The sequence below is a fragment of the Cetorhinus maximus genome, unplaced genomic scaffold (assembly GCF_964194155.1).
Source record: "Cetorhinus maximus unplaced genomic scaffold, sCetMax3.hap1.1 HAP1_SCAFFOLD_883, whole genome shotgun sequence".
Taxonomy (NCBI): domain Eukaryota; kingdom Metazoa; phylum Chordata; class Chondrichthyes; order Lamniformes; family Cetorhinidae; genus Cetorhinus; species Cetorhinus maximus.
Window position 1 is genome coordinate 65,772 of NW_027596825.1, and position 15,924 is coordinate 81,695.

Below are 15,924 nucleotides of genomic sequence, written 5' to 3' on the forward strand. Positions count from 1 at the left end.
TCGACCCTGCAAAGTCCTCCTTACTAACATCTGGGGCTTTGTGCCAAAATTAGGATTGTTCGACAGGCTACCTTTTTAGCCATGCCAGGAGCAGCACCAGGCATACCTAAAAATGAGGCGTCAACCTGGTGAAGCTACAGCACAGGGCTACTTGCATGCCAAACAGCATAAGCAGCAAGTGAGAGATAGAGCTAAGCGATCCCACAACCAACAGATCAGATCTAAGCTCTGTTGTCCTATCACAGCAAGTCATGAATGGTGGTGGACAATTAAACAACCAACTGGAGGAGGAGGAGGAGGCTCCACAAATATCCCCATCCTCAATAATGGAGGAGCCCAGCACGTCAGTGCAAAAAGCAAAGTTCAAGCATTTACAAAAATCTTCAGCCAGAAGTGCCAAGTGGATTATCCATCTCGGCCTCCTCCGAAGGTCCCCAGCATCATAGATGCCAGTCTTCAGCCAATTCAATTCACTCCACATGATATCAAGAAACAGCTGAAGGCATTGGATACTGCAAAGGCTATGGGCCCTGACAATGTTCCGGCAATAGTACTGAAGACTTATGCTCCAGAACTTGCCGCGTCCCTAGCCAAGCTGTTACAGCAAAGCTACAACACTGGCATCTATATGGCAAAGTGGAAAATTGCCCAGGTATGTCCTGTACACAAAAAGCAGGACAAATCCAATCTGACCAATTACTGCTGCATCTCTCTACTCGCAATCATCAGAAAAATGATGGAAGGGGTCATCAACAGTGCTTTCAAGCGGCACTTACGCAGAAACAACCTGTTCATTGACGCTCACTTGGCAGTATGCCAGGGCCACTCAGCTCCTATCCTCGTTACAGCCTTGGTGTGGCGCATTTGACCAAGTGTGGCATCAAGGAGCCCTAGCAAAACTGGAGTCAATGGGAATCAGGAGGAAAACTCTCTGCTGGTTGGAGTCATACCTAGCACAAAGGAAGATGGTTGTGGTTGTTGGAGGTCAGTCATCTCAGTCCCAGAACATCACTGAAGGAGTTCCTCAGGGTAGTGTCCTCAGACTAACCATCTTTAGGTGCTTCATCAATGGTTGTCCCTCCACCCTAAGATTAGAATAGGGAATGTTTGCTGATAATTGCATAGTGTTTAGCACTACTCGCATCTCTTCAGATACTGAAGCAATCCATGTCCAAATGCAGCAATACCTGGATGACATTCAGGCTTGGGTTCATAAGCGTTAAGTAACATTCGCGCCACACAAGTGCCAGGAAATGATCATCTTCAACAAGACTGAATCCAGCATTCTCTCCTTGACATTCAATAGCATTACCATCACTGAATCCCGCGCTATCAACATCCTGACGGGTATCATTGACCAGAAACTCAACTGGACCATATAAATAATGTGGCTGCAGCAGACCAGAGGTTGGGAATTCTGCAGCGAGTAACTCGCCTCCTGACTCCCCAAAGCCTGTCCACCATTTACAAGGCACAAGTCAGGAATGTGATACCATTATATCCACTTGCTTGGATGAGTACAACTCTCTCAACACTCAGAAGTTCAACGCCATCCAGGACAAAGCAGCCTGCTTGATTGGCACCATCCACCACCTCCAACATTCACTCCATCCACCACTGACGCACAGTGGCAGCAGTATGTTGCATCTACAAGCTGCATTGCAGGAACTCACCAAGGCTCCTTCAACAGCACCTTCCAAACCTGCGACATCTCCTGCCTAAAAGGACAAGTGTAGCAGATTCATGTGAACACTACCAGCTGCAAGCTGCCCTCCAAGGCACACACCATCCTAACTTGGAAATATATCTTCGTTCCTTCACCATTGCTGCATCAACATCCTGGAACTCCTTCCCAAACAACACTAGGTGTGCCTACTTCCCATGGACTTCAGCGGTTCAAGGAGGCAACTTGCCATTATCTTCTCAAAGGCAATTGGGGATGGGCAATAAAGCAAAATGCTGGCCTAGCTCGGGGCACCAGGCCTCGTGAATGAATAAAAAAAAAGAGAAGGATATTCAGTTACTGTGATATGTGCAAGAATAGTCATTTATTGGAGTATGGAGAAAATGCTCCTTTATTGAAGGGATACAGAGAAGGATATTCAGTTATTGGAGGGAATGCATAACATTATATAGAGGCATTGGAGGGGTTACAGAAAAGTATATTCAGCTATTCTATGGGGTGCAAAAAATATATCATGTAATTTGGATGTAGAGAATAGAATTCAGTTATCGGCATACATAAAATATGGTTCATTTATTGTTGTACAGTGAAGGATATTTAGTTTTTCGAGAGTGCATAGAGTCATACTTATTTATTGGAATACAGGGAAATAGATTCAGCTATTGGAAGGGTTTCAGTGAAAAGCATTCAAGTACTGGAAGTGGTAAAGGGAAGGATATTCCATTACTGAGGCAGAGAAATTGATATTCGGTTATTGAAGGGTGTAGAGAGAGAGAGTCATTTAGTTTTTGGAAGGGTTACACGGAAGGATATTCCGACATTTGTAGGGATAAGGGGAAATATCTTCAATTACGGGGTCGGGAGTTTGATATTCAGTTACTGGGCATCATACTGAGAAGGAGATTCGGCAATTGGAGAGAACATATGGAAGAATATCCCATTCCTGGGGTAGAGTGGACGATACTCAGTTATTGTGCTGTAGAACAGATATTCAGTTCTTGTGGTATAGAAAAGAATAATTGGGTGAATAGAACTATATTAAGGTATTAGATGGGATACAGACAATGATATTCAGTTAATGGAGGAGATGCAGGCTGGGATATGCAGGTATTGGAACGGATACTGGAAATGATATTCATGTATTGCAGGGGATACATAGAAGAATGCTCAGTTATTGGAGCGGATAAGGAGACAGATATTAGTTATTATGTTATTAGTTAGGGTACACAGAAAAATACTTAGTAAGTCAAGGGGATATAGAGAAGGATATTCAGTTACTGAAAGGTTTCAATGACATCACCTCTTCTTCTAAACTCTAGAAAATATAATCCCAACTGACTCATGCTCTCATCATGGGACAACCCCCTCATCCCAGGGATGAACTTATTGAACTTTGCTGTCCCGCCTCAAATGTAAATATATCCTTTCTTAAATATGAAGATAAAACTGTACACAGTATTCCAGATGTTGTCTCGCCAAAGCCGTGTACAACTATAGTAAAACTTCTTTATTCTTGTAATCCAATCCCCTTGCAACAAAGGCCAACATACCATTTGCTTCCCCAATTCCTTGCTGAAACTGCATGCTGACATTCTTTGTACGAGCACTCAACGCTTACAGGAGTCTCACCTTTTAAAAAATAATTTGGTTTATTATTCGTGACCAAACTGAACAACTTCACATTTCCCTATATAATACCCCATCTTCCATCTTGTTTCCCACTAACCTAAGCTGACTGTATCTCTTTACAGCCTCTGTGTCCTCCCCACAGCTTACCTTTCCAACAAGTTTGCTATTATCAGCAGATTGAGATACATTATTCTGTCTCTTCATGTAAGACATTATTACAGATTGCACATAGCTGAATTCTTGTGGCCCTCAACAATTCACTGCCTGCCAACTTGAAACTTTATGTCCACTCCTTTTTCTATCTGTTAACCAATTATTTCCCCATGCTAATCTATTACCCCCAAAACCATTAGACCTTCTTTTGTCAATTAACCTTATGTGCAGCAGCTTATGGACTGCCTTTCAGAAATCCAGGTATACTACATCTACTGGCTCCCCTTTATCTACCCAACTAGGTACATCCTCAAAAAGCTCTACTAAAGTTATCAAGTAGGATTTCCCTTTAGTAAAACCATGTTTACTTGTCCTAAGCCTACTATGCTTCCCTAAGTATATTGTTAAGACTTCCTTAGTAATGGATTACGTTTGCCCAACAAATGATGCTGGATTAACTGGCCTGTAGTTTACTGCTTTCTCTCTCCCTCTTTTCTTGAAAAATGGTGCAACATTTTCCAACTTCCAATCTTTTTGCAAAATCATGGCTGGCACATCCAATATTTCTGCAGTTCTCTTTTAGAACCTTAGGGTGTAGGTGATCAGTTCCCGGGAATTTGTGGGATTTTGGTCCCTTAAGTTTCTCCAATGTTTTATCTCTGCTGATATTAATTTCCCTATTTCCTCACTCATTTTAGCCCCTACATTATTGTCTATTTCTTGTATGGAATTTGTGTCTCCTACTGTGAAGACAGGCACAAAATATTTGTCCAATGCCTCCACCACTTCCTCATTCTGCATGATAATTTCTCCTGTCTTTGCTTCTAAAGGACCAATGTTTACTTTAGCCACTCTCTTCCTTTTGATAAACTCATTAACATGCATACAATCTGTTTTGATATTTGTGGCTAGTTTACTCTCATAATCTATTTTTTCCCTGTTTATCAACTTTTTGGTGGTCCTCTGCTGGTTTCTAAAACACTCCCAATCCTCTGATTTGCCACTCTTTTTGCAACATCGTGAGCCTCTTCATTTAATCCAATACTATAATTAACTTCCTGAGTGAGCCATGGATGGGTCCTTCTTGCTCAGTTTATGTTCTTCAATGGAATGTATGTTGCTGAAGATTTTGAATTGTTTCTTTCAATATTTACCACTGTTCATTTACCTCTGTACCTTTAAAGCCTTCTATCAGTATATAAATAGTGAAAAGGTAAAGTGTGATCAAGGCTGGGGTTGGTTATGGACAAAGAGGAGGTCTACAGAGGCAGATGGCAGAGTTGAGGTACTAGATTATTACATCACATTTGTCTTTACCAAGGAAGAAGATGCTAACCAAGCCATTATGAAAAAGGAGAATAGTCGAGATACTCGGTGGACTGAAAATTGATCAGAAGGTATTAGAAAGATAGGCTGTGCTTCAAGTTTATAAATCCCTCCGGACCAGATGGGAATGCATCCGAGGATGCTGTGGTATGTAAGTGAGAGAATTCTGTAGGCATTAGCCATAATCTTCAAATCCCGTGAATGGTACCAGAGGACTACAGAAATACAGATGGTGTACCCTTATTCAGCAAAGTGTGTAAGGATAATTCCAGCAACAACAGGCTAGATAGTTTAACATTGGTGACAGCAATGAATAGAAGTGCTAATCTGGTACAAAATTAACAGTAACTTGGACAGAATAATTAGGGAAAGTCAGTACCAATTTTTAAAGGCAAATTTGAGTTGTTACAAAAGTATAACAATTTTCATAACATTATTCTGGTTTATTGTGAAGTAGGATTATGGGTGTGAATGTAGGTGGTTCCGTCTGTCAGGTAAGAGTCAGGTAGACTGCAATATTGAAATTATCAAAAAAGTTAGGTGCACAAATATACTTGAAATGCTAATGAGTAAATACAGATGGGGTCTTAGCATGTAAGGTGTGAAGGAAATTTGCATTTTTAGATAAGTGAAGGGGTTGTTTGGATCTCAAAGGGATGTTTGAATGTTTACAAGTAGCCAGATAGTAAGGCTAAGCAGTGTGTTTATTTTTCCCAAAGGTGGCTGACAATATCGGCAACATGAAAAATTTTTATATTCTGGGAAAGGTAAAGTTTCAAAGGCATATGGAACAATGGAATTTACATATTTAGATAGAGAAACATATATAAAGGAGAATGAAAAGCTATGTTGGGGGTGCCATGTAAGATCTAGCAGGGGCCATTTGCGAATAAGTCTGCTGTGTCCAGCAAATAAAGTTTGAGACAAGGTTTTGGAATTCACTGTCAAGTGGGTACTGTGGTAACTTGCTGGTTTGTTTCCTTAAATTTAAAATCTATTTTGGACTGTTGCCTTAAAGAGGGTGTGTAATTTAGAGTCAGGTTCATTAGGAATTTTAGGATTTGTTATAGTATTAAGTAATTGTAGTCTTAAGTATGTGCTTGAAATCTTTTCTTTAGTTAATGTTTCTTAAATTTAATTGTTAAAAAATCTCTAAAGGTCTTAGTGGACTCATTACTTCTGAATTCAGTGCACACAAGTTCTCATATTAAATACAAATTACAAACTGTTGTGATAGGGTGGCCAAGTTTCCCTTGTGGATTAGGTCTGCCTGGCACACATCATCTGCCACGTCATAACAGAGTTAACTAATTTGATTTCGTTTTCTGATGAAGTAACAGAGATATTTGATGAAGTTAATATAGTTGATGTATCTATAGACTTCCAAATGGCATTTGATAAAGTGTTGCATGACAACTTTCCAGCCATATTGAATTCCATGGAATAAAATGGACAATGTCTGCGTGGATATGACATTGACTGAGTGGCAAGGAACAGCATAATGGTGAGCAGCTGTCTTTTGGACTGGAGAATGGTATACTGTGAGGTTCCCCAGGGGTCGATGCTCAGACCACTAGTTTTCATGAGTTATATTAGATGACCTAGATGGGTGTACAGGGCACAAATTCAAATCTGGAGATGAGATAAAGCTTGCAAGTGCTGTAAACTGTGAGTAGCATATTGATAGATTACAAGAGGGCACAAACATTCTGGTGGAATGGGCAGACACATTGGCAGATGAAATTTAATGCAGAGACATGTGAAATGACATTCATTGATACAAATAACAAAGAAAGACAATAAAAAAGGTAGGGCATCATTCTAAAGAGCCTGCAGGAACAGGAAGGTCTGAGTGTATCGGTGCACAAATCAGTGAAGGTAGCAGAGCAGGTTAACAGATTGGTTGAAGAATGATCCTGCAATTTACAGATAGAAAAATAGAGTATAAGAGAAAGGAAGTTGTGGAAACCTTTATGAACCCCACTGGTTCAGCCTCAACTGGAGTATTGCATCCAATTTTAGGCATCAGACATTTGGAAGGTTGTTAGGGCTTTATAGAGCATGCAGAAATGATTCACAGGAATTATTTCAGGGACAGAGGATTGAAGTTTCCTGGATGGATTGAGAAGCTGGCATTGTTCTCTTTAGAGAAGAAAATGTAGAGAGAAGTGTTCAAGGTTGGAAGGCTTGAGAAACAGAAGACACTAATTTAGGTGATTGGCTAAAGTACGAATAAAGACAAGGGGACAAACGTTTTTACACAGTGAGTGGTTATGATTTGGAATGGGCTACATGAGAGTGTGGTGGAAATAAGGTCAATTGTGGCACTGAAAAAGGATTTGGATAAGCATCTGAAGAGAGGAAATCTTCAGGGATATAGGGAAGGGGCAGCAGAATGGAATTAACTGAGTTTCTCTGTGCAAAGCAGGATGCACGATGCACCAAATGGCTGCCTTCTGAACTGTAGCCATTCCATGATTCAGTGACGGATTTAATTGAAGATGGGCCAGTTCATGAAGCCTGAATGTTTCTGTGGGCTGTGCCCTGGTTAATGAATGCTAACTGGTTGTGTTGGGAATGGGTTTGTGAATGCAGTTCGACCCATGGTTTGGATATGGACCTGTAAGTAGAGACTGATCTGATATGTTTATAACCCTCATTCCAGGGACAAACCTAGTAAACCTTCGCTGCAGCACCTTCAAGACAATAATATCCTGTCTTAACTATGGAGGCAAAAATTGTGCACAGTGCTCCGGGCGTGGTCTCACCAAATTCCTACACAATTCCACAAAGACCTCATTACTCTTGATTTCCAATCTCCTTGAAATAAAGGCCAACATGCAATTTACTTTCCTAATTGTTTGCAGTCCCGGCATGCTAATTTTGTGCTCCTTATGTGAGTACACCAACTTCTCTCTGAACACAACATATAAAAGTTTCAAGTCTTTTAAAAACACATTCTGTTTTCTATTCTTACTGCCAATGTGAATAACCTTGCACTTCATCTCATTACACTCCCTAATGCCAACTTATTGTCTAAACACATAACCTGTCTATATCTCATTGCAGTCATTGTTCTTCCTCTGCATATTTACATTCCCACCTAGCTTTCTATCATCAGTGACCTTGGATAAATTAGGTCAGGTCTTCGGCTACCAACAACGGCAAATGTTGAGGCATTGACCACTGTTGTACTTTAGGACCCACTGGAAGACCTGACTCACATACAGACATTGTAATTACTCAGGAATTTTATATTTCTGATGGGTTGATTTGTGCTGCCCGGGACACAATGAACATATCTCTGCCTGGATATTTGTCCCAGTACTGTTCTGCTGTTTAATCTCTGGTGTAACAGTGGAACACTCAACCCATCATCCAACTCACCTCCCAATCCCACCATCCAACCAGACTGCCCATGCCCACGTCAACTGCCCCACCCCCCACTATATACTCATGATAACTGCCTACAACACTCAAATACCCACCCCACTGACCCGAATGACTACCACTCTAATGACCCCCATCTGGCTGCCCATTCCTCCCTGACAGCCCAGCACCCTGATCAGACTGTCCACATCAACTCCCCCCGCCCCACCCTGACCCTGTTGCCCAACCCCCCAAATCGAATACCCACACATCTAAGCTTCCCAACCTGACTACCCACCTGTCCCAACTTTCCACCTGCTGAACTGACTGCCCACACCTTACTAATCTCACTCACCCACCCATCCAATAATGCACACACTCATTCACCCACTCCCTCATGCATTCCCTCACCCACCCACTGAACAACCCACATACTCACCCACCGTAACCCGTTAAGACCTTTAAACACTTACCTGGACAGGGCAGCTGATGTCATGAAGAGAGGGCATGTCCTCTGCACTGTTCTTCTTCACCACTCCTCTCCATGGATGTCTGTACTGATGTATCACTGACGCAGCTGAGACTTTCTGTCCCAGCTGCAAGGATGCACAAAGGTAAGTGTCTAATTATCTTCGCAGTGAGTAGTGATGTCCTCAGCATCACCAGTGACACATGCTCTGGGCCATTATTTTCCATCTCTGTCATTGATATAGATTTTGAATAGCTGAGAGCCCAGAACTAATCCTTGCGGCACTCCACGAGTTACCGCCTTCCAAATGAAAATGCCCCAAATCATACCTACTCTCTGCTTCTGTTAACCAATCCTCCAACCCTGCTAACATTTTATCCCCAGATGCATGAGCCATTGTCTTTTTTCAGTTATCCATTCATGGAATCTGGGTGTCGTTGGCTGGGCCAACATTTATTTTCCGTCCCTAATTACCCTTGAGAAGGTGGTGGTGAGCTGCCTTCTTGAACTGCTGCAGTGCTTGTAGTGTAGGTACACCCACAGTGCTGTTATTATGGAGTCCCAGGATTTTGACCCAGCCACAGTGAAGGAACGGTAATATATTTCCAAGTCAGGATGATGAGTGCCTTGGAGGGGAATTTCCAGGTGGTGATGCTCCCATGTGTCTGCTGCCCTTGTCCTTCTAGGTGGTAGTGGTTGTGGGTTTGGAAGGTGCTGTTGAAGGAGGCTTGGTGAGTTCCTGCAGTGCATCTTATGGATAATACACACCTCTGCTACTGTGTATTGGCAGTGGAGGGAGTGAATGTTTGTGGAAGGGGTGCCAATGAAGCTAACTGCTTTGCCTCGGATGGTGTCAAGCTTCTTGAGAGTTGTTGGAGCTGCACTCCTCCAGGCAAGTGGAGAGTATTCCATCACACTCCTGACTTGTACCTTGTAGATGGTGGACAGGCTCTGGGGAGTCAGGAGGTGAGTTTCTCTCCACAGCATTCCTAGCATCTGACCTGCACTTGTTGCCACAGTATTGGTATGGCTAGTCCAGTTCAGTTTCTGATCAATGGTGGCCCCCTAAGCTATTGATAGTGGGGGATTCAGCAATGGCAATGCCATTGAATGTCCCATTATTTTGCAAACTAGCCTTTTGTTTGGCACCCTATTAAATTCCTTTAGGAAATCCAACTGCACTGCATTTACTGCCCCCCTCATGACAGCCTCAAAGAAATTCTAATACATTTCAAACATGATTTCTCTTTTGTGATACTATGTTGACTCTAATTGATCATACTGTGATTTTTTAAGTGCAGTGGTGAGGCTTCCTTAATAATAATTGCCAGCAATTTCCTAATGAGTTCTGTTGAAGAGTCATATGGACTCGAAACGTTAACTGTGTTCCTCTCCGCAGATGCTGTCAAACCTGCTGAGTTTTTCCAGGTATTTTTATTTTTGTTTTGGATTTCCAGCATCCGCAGATTTTTGTTTTTATCCTAAAGAGTGATGTCAGGCTAAATGGCCTCTAACTCCGTTTTTTCTCTTCCTCATTTCTTGAATAGCTCTGTGACATTTGCTAACTTCCAATCCATTTGAACCATTCTAGAATCTAGGGAATTTTGGAAAAGTATAACCTGTTCAAACATTAACTCTGCAACTGCCTCTTTTAGAACACTTGGATGTACACCATCAGATCCTGGGAATTGTAGCTTTTCGTTGTATAAGCTTCCCCTCAAAATGTTACTCCACTGATGCTAATTCCTTTAAGTTCTTCACTTTTATCAGCCACTATCTTCTGCTGTCTATGTTGAATGCATCACTATTTGTTTTCACATTCTCACAATTTAAATGTGTACATCTCCGTTGCCTTCCCAATGCTTTCACCTTCATCCCTGAACTATTTTATTTTGTTTTTCAGCATCATCCCCTTTATCATCAATGTACTTAGTGCATCACTTTTACATCAGTTGCAATTTTGTCTTTTACCCTTTCTTGCATTTACAGTGTTTCATTACTCCCTATTTCGTTCTTGTTTTAGTTGAATATATTTTGCCTGAGGTCTATTGATCAACTTTTTAATTTGTTCCCACAGTTATTCTCTTAACGAATCGATATTCTGTTCTAGTTTGATTTTCACAAGTTGCACTGTCAACCTCAAAATCAGCTTTTTCCAATCTAGTATATTTATTTATGCAACTGACATCTTTCTCAATTCTTACCTTAAACCTTATGTTGTGTTTGATAGTACCTCGATTTTCCCCTACGCTTACTTCTTATATCTTAGCTGGTTCTTTCTGGATGACTATTTGGGTTTCTTATGAACCAGGTAAGACAGGTGTCCTGAACACAGATTTAGAAAAATGGAGCATTTTGAAAGTAAACTAGTCGCTACAGCAGTGAAAAGAATACAGCCAAAGCTACTTTTCTGCCACTAGCACACATCGCTGAAATGTAACATAGCATCTTAATTTTTTTTTTGAGTACTGTTATGTCTTATGGAATTTGTATGTTTGTTAACTACTAAAAATGAACAGTGTCACTGCTCCATACTATTTCCCCTTACCTTATTTCTTCCTGCCAGATTATTTGCTCTGAAATCTCTGTAATTATGCTAAAAGGTGTCTAATTATCTTCAGTGAGTAGTGATATCCTCAGCATCACCAGTGACACATTATCTGGGCCATTATTTTCAGTCTTTGTCATTGATATAGATTTTGAATAGCTGAGAGCCAGAACTGATCCTTCCATAAATATATATATATTCCAATTGTTTAATAGCTTTGCTTGCATGTTTTGCTAGAATTTTCTCCCAATATTAGTGATCTTTTCCACACTTTTTAAACTGACTATAATCCAGGCTTCCCCAAGGTATCTATGTCCTGGATAGAAATATGCTCAGGACACCAGCATCAATTGTTTAGCAATTGCTCAAATGTTTAAGTGAAATGTGAAAACCGACCAGTTTCATTTACAGAGACACGCTGTTCAAAATAAGCAAAAAAAAGTGCAGATTTACAGAATGAAGCAAATCGTAGGTTTGTGAACTTAAGGGCATAAGAAATTGGAACAGGAGCTGGCCATTCAGCATTTCAAGCCTGCTTCACCATTAGGTATAATATCTGGTCTACTATCATAACTTAGCCTCTCAACACTCTCCCATAGCCTTTAATTCTCTTAGTATCCAAATATGAAATTCTGTCCTGAATATACTCAATGTCTGAGCATCTAGAGCTCTTGAGTGGACAAATGCAGAGCTTCTCAACCTTTTCAGTAAAGAAGTTTCTCTTCGTATTTATCTAAAATGGCTGACCCTGATTCTGAGACTGTGTGCCGAGCTCTATGTTCCCCAGCTAGGATATATACATAAACGGATGGATTTATCTCTGTAAATTGAAATGTAATGAGTTCAGAATTGGGCTGGGTGAGATGGAGGGGCACATCTGCAGGTGAGTTTAAAACAAAAAGTAAGCTTCTCCCTGGATTAACAGCAATATCTTCACAGAATCACACAATCACAGTGCAGAAGAGGCCCTTCAGCCCATCGAGTCTGCACCAACACGTGAGAAACACCTGACCTACCTACCTAATCCCATTTACCAGCACTTGGCCCATAGCCTTGAATGTTATGACGTGCCAAGTGCTCATCCCGGTACTTTTTAAAGGATGTGAGGCAACCCGTCTCCACCACCCTCCCAGGCAGTGCATTCCAGACCGTCACCACCCTCTGGGTAAAAAAGTTTTTCCTCACATCCCCCCTAGACCTCCTGCTCCTCACCTTGAACTTATGTCCCCCCGTGACTGACCCTTCAACTAAGGGGAACAGCTGCTCCCTATCCACCCTGTCCATACCCCTCATAATCTTGTACACCTCGATCAGGTCGCCCCCTCAGTCTTCTCTGCTCCAATGAAAACAACTCAAGTCTATCCAACCTCTCTTCATAACTTAAATGTTTCATCCCAGGCAACATCCTGGTGAATCTCCTCTGCACCCCCTCCAGTGCAATCACATCCTTCCTATAATGTGGCGACCAGAACTGCACACAGTACTCCAGCTGTGGCCTCACCAAGGTTCTATACAACACCAGCATGACCTCCCTACTTTTGTAATCTATGCCTCGATTGATAAAGGCAAGTGCCCCATATGCCTTTTTCACCACCCCACTAACATGCCCCTCTGCCTTCAGAGATCTATGGACACACACGCCAAGGTCCCTTTGTTTCTCAGAACTTCCTAGTGTCATACCGTTCATTGAATATTTCCTTGTTAAATTACTCCTTCCAAAGTGCATCACCTCACACTTTTCAGGGTTAAATTCCATCTGCCCATTTGACCATCCCGTCTATACCTTCCTGTAGCCCAAGACACTCAACCTCACTGTTAACCACCCGGCCAATCTTGCAGGACTCAAGGCCACTGATGGAGCCTGATATATCCAGGACAACTCATTTGAAAACTGGTGCAAAAGCTCATTTCAACTCATACAATGTATTCAGTCCATTTGCTGGGCTTGTTTGTGTTGGGACAGAGAAGAACCAGCAATAATTTTGACTTAGAAAATTAGCAGGGACAAAGAGAATGGCAGAGAACAACTCTTTTGTGATTTTATCTTGTGCAAGTCTACCCATATTCTGATCAGCATTTTGTTATTTATGTGCCTGTGGGATACTTTGCCATTTCTTTTTATATTCCTTCAGACTTTAATTTTGTGGTTTCTGTTGCCTTCCTTTTTCTAACTTATCGGTTTTGTCGTCAATTTGCTTAGTTACACCCTTTATACTTTTAAATTCAACTTTGCTCTAATCTCTTCATTCATCAATGATTAATCGGGTTCTTGTTTTAGCGGAATACATTTCCCCTGCTGTTTTATCTCTTTGCTCATCAATATTCTGTCCCATTTTATCTTCACAAGTTACATTCTCAACCCCTGAAAATCTGAAATAAAAACAGACTGGAAATAAGATCAGCATCATTTGCTTGCCAGATGTTAAAATGTTTAGAAGAAATTTGGAAGTTGACAACACATCTCAGGGTAAAGAGGCAGATGGTCAAAAATAGGGGAAATGGCCCAGAAGAGCAAAGAACATTTTAGGCAAATGAACATAAGAAAAATAGAAGCAATAGGCCATTCATCCTTTTGTTGTTGCTCTGCCATTCAATACAATTACATCTGATTCATTACCTTAACTCCACCTTCCTGCACTATCTCCATATCCCTTACTACCCAAAAAATTATTTCAATCCTGTATACACTTAATGGCTGAGCATCCACAGCCCTCTGGGATAGTGAATTCCAAAGGTTCACTATCAGTTCAGTGAAGACATTTCTCCCTTAGTCCCAAATGGCTGATCTTTATTCTGAGATTGTGTCCCCTAGTTCCAGGTGCCCCAGTCAGAAGGGTGAAATATAATAAACACATTCAGGAATGCAGCTGGGTGAGAGGAGGACGAGGCAGAGCTGCATCTGGTGCTAAATCCAAGTGGAAGATTTCCTCTAGGCTACCAGCAAAATCTTGCAGGACTTGAAGTCATTGATGCACCCTGATGCACCCAGAGCAGCTCACTCGAAAACTGGGGGTGAAGAGGCTGAGTTCAGCTCATACCATGCGTTAAGTATGCTTGCTGGGTTTGTGTGAAAGTGCGTGTGTTGGGCAGAAATGGTACAGCAAGTCTTGACTTAGAAGGTCAGCCTGGACAGAGAGCGAGGTAGAGGGAGACAACAGCAAACAATGAAGCATACAGAGAAAAAATAAGTGAGACTGAAAAGAGAATTGTGGGAAGAGAGACTTGGAGAGTGCAGAAAAGAGAGAATGAGGAAGAGTGTGATGATGTCATGATAGTGTATCTGGGAAAAACTGAGGCAAAGTAATTTTCTATGATTTCTTCCATTTTTTTTCTTTGTTCTCCTTTGTGCACCTTTGAGTGAGCCTGTCCTATCCTGATTTCCCTTCTGTTATTAATGTGCCTGTGGAATGCTTTAATATTTTTTATATTCCTTGAAAATGTAATTTCATTATTTCCCTTTGCCTTCCTGTCTTATGATTTTTTTCCCTAACATTTTCCTGTTCCTTTTTGTCATAATCTTCTTTCTTGTCAATGTACTTAGAGTGTAGCTTTTCCTTTGCTTTCAGTTTTAATCTTATCTCTTTATCTGTCCATGATGTTTTATTATTGGCTAGTTTGTTCTTGTTTCTTTCACAGAAGATATTGATCTTGACGTCTATTGTTCATCTTTTAAAATATTTCGCACTGCTCTTCTATTCCTTTGCATGTGAATTTTTTTCTTCCAAGTATTCCTTCCCTAGTTCAGTTCAGGTTCCCTCTAAGCCAGGTTTATGTTTCCAAATCTATGAACATTGACTTGGCTTTTCTTGTGTCTTTGTCAAACATTACCTTAAGCTTCATTATATCCTGATCGACATTGCTTAAATTAGATTTTTAACCATGGTTATTCTCTTTACTGTCTGTTCTTCATTTCGAATTGTAGATCCATTATAGGTCTTTTCTTCCTGAGTTTCTTGTGCACTGAGTAAGAAAGGATGCCTGAACAGGATTTATATTCCATTCCCTTTCCACTTCCCTATATGTCCTCTTTCCAGTTTAGATGATGGTACATGAAAGCTCCCTTGATTATCATGCTATGCATTTTACTCATTCGATAGATTTATTTACACATTTCCTTCGGTTTCTCTCCCACTATTATAAAATGCTGGAAATACTCGGCTGGTCTGGCAGAATTTGTGAAGGAAGGAACAGAATTAAAGTTTCAAGTCAATGACCCTTCGTCTGAACTGTAAAAACCTTGTCCAATATTAATCCAAACACATCACAGTATTAACAAAATGCAACATTTCACAGGATACGGGAATTCCAGGCATGGATTCTATCCACCTCTCTCAACTGAACTCAACTCTTTAATTAAAACAGTGTCATCAAAACACTTTCAGAGACTGAACCCTTCGAATACATTGAGTGACCAGCAGAATGACTGACCCTGCTCAAACGTGAATGACTGCTCTTCATTCAATGCTGAGGATCTGTGGGGAGGGGAAGCTGAGAGGACAGAAAAAAATAACACTTTGGTCTGTGTTCACAAAGTGATGGGGACATTTCAACCAATGAGAGAATTATATCACAAAATCTAAGGAACCCCTCAGTCTCGTGGTACAGTCCCTGTACCCAGGCAGAGCCAGGCAAGCATTGTGCCTATATTAAACATGACACTGAATGTTGCAATCTCTCAGCCAATCTTTCCCTTGTGTCCTTATGTGTGCACTGAACAGAAACAAGCCATACGGTACCAGCTTGGTC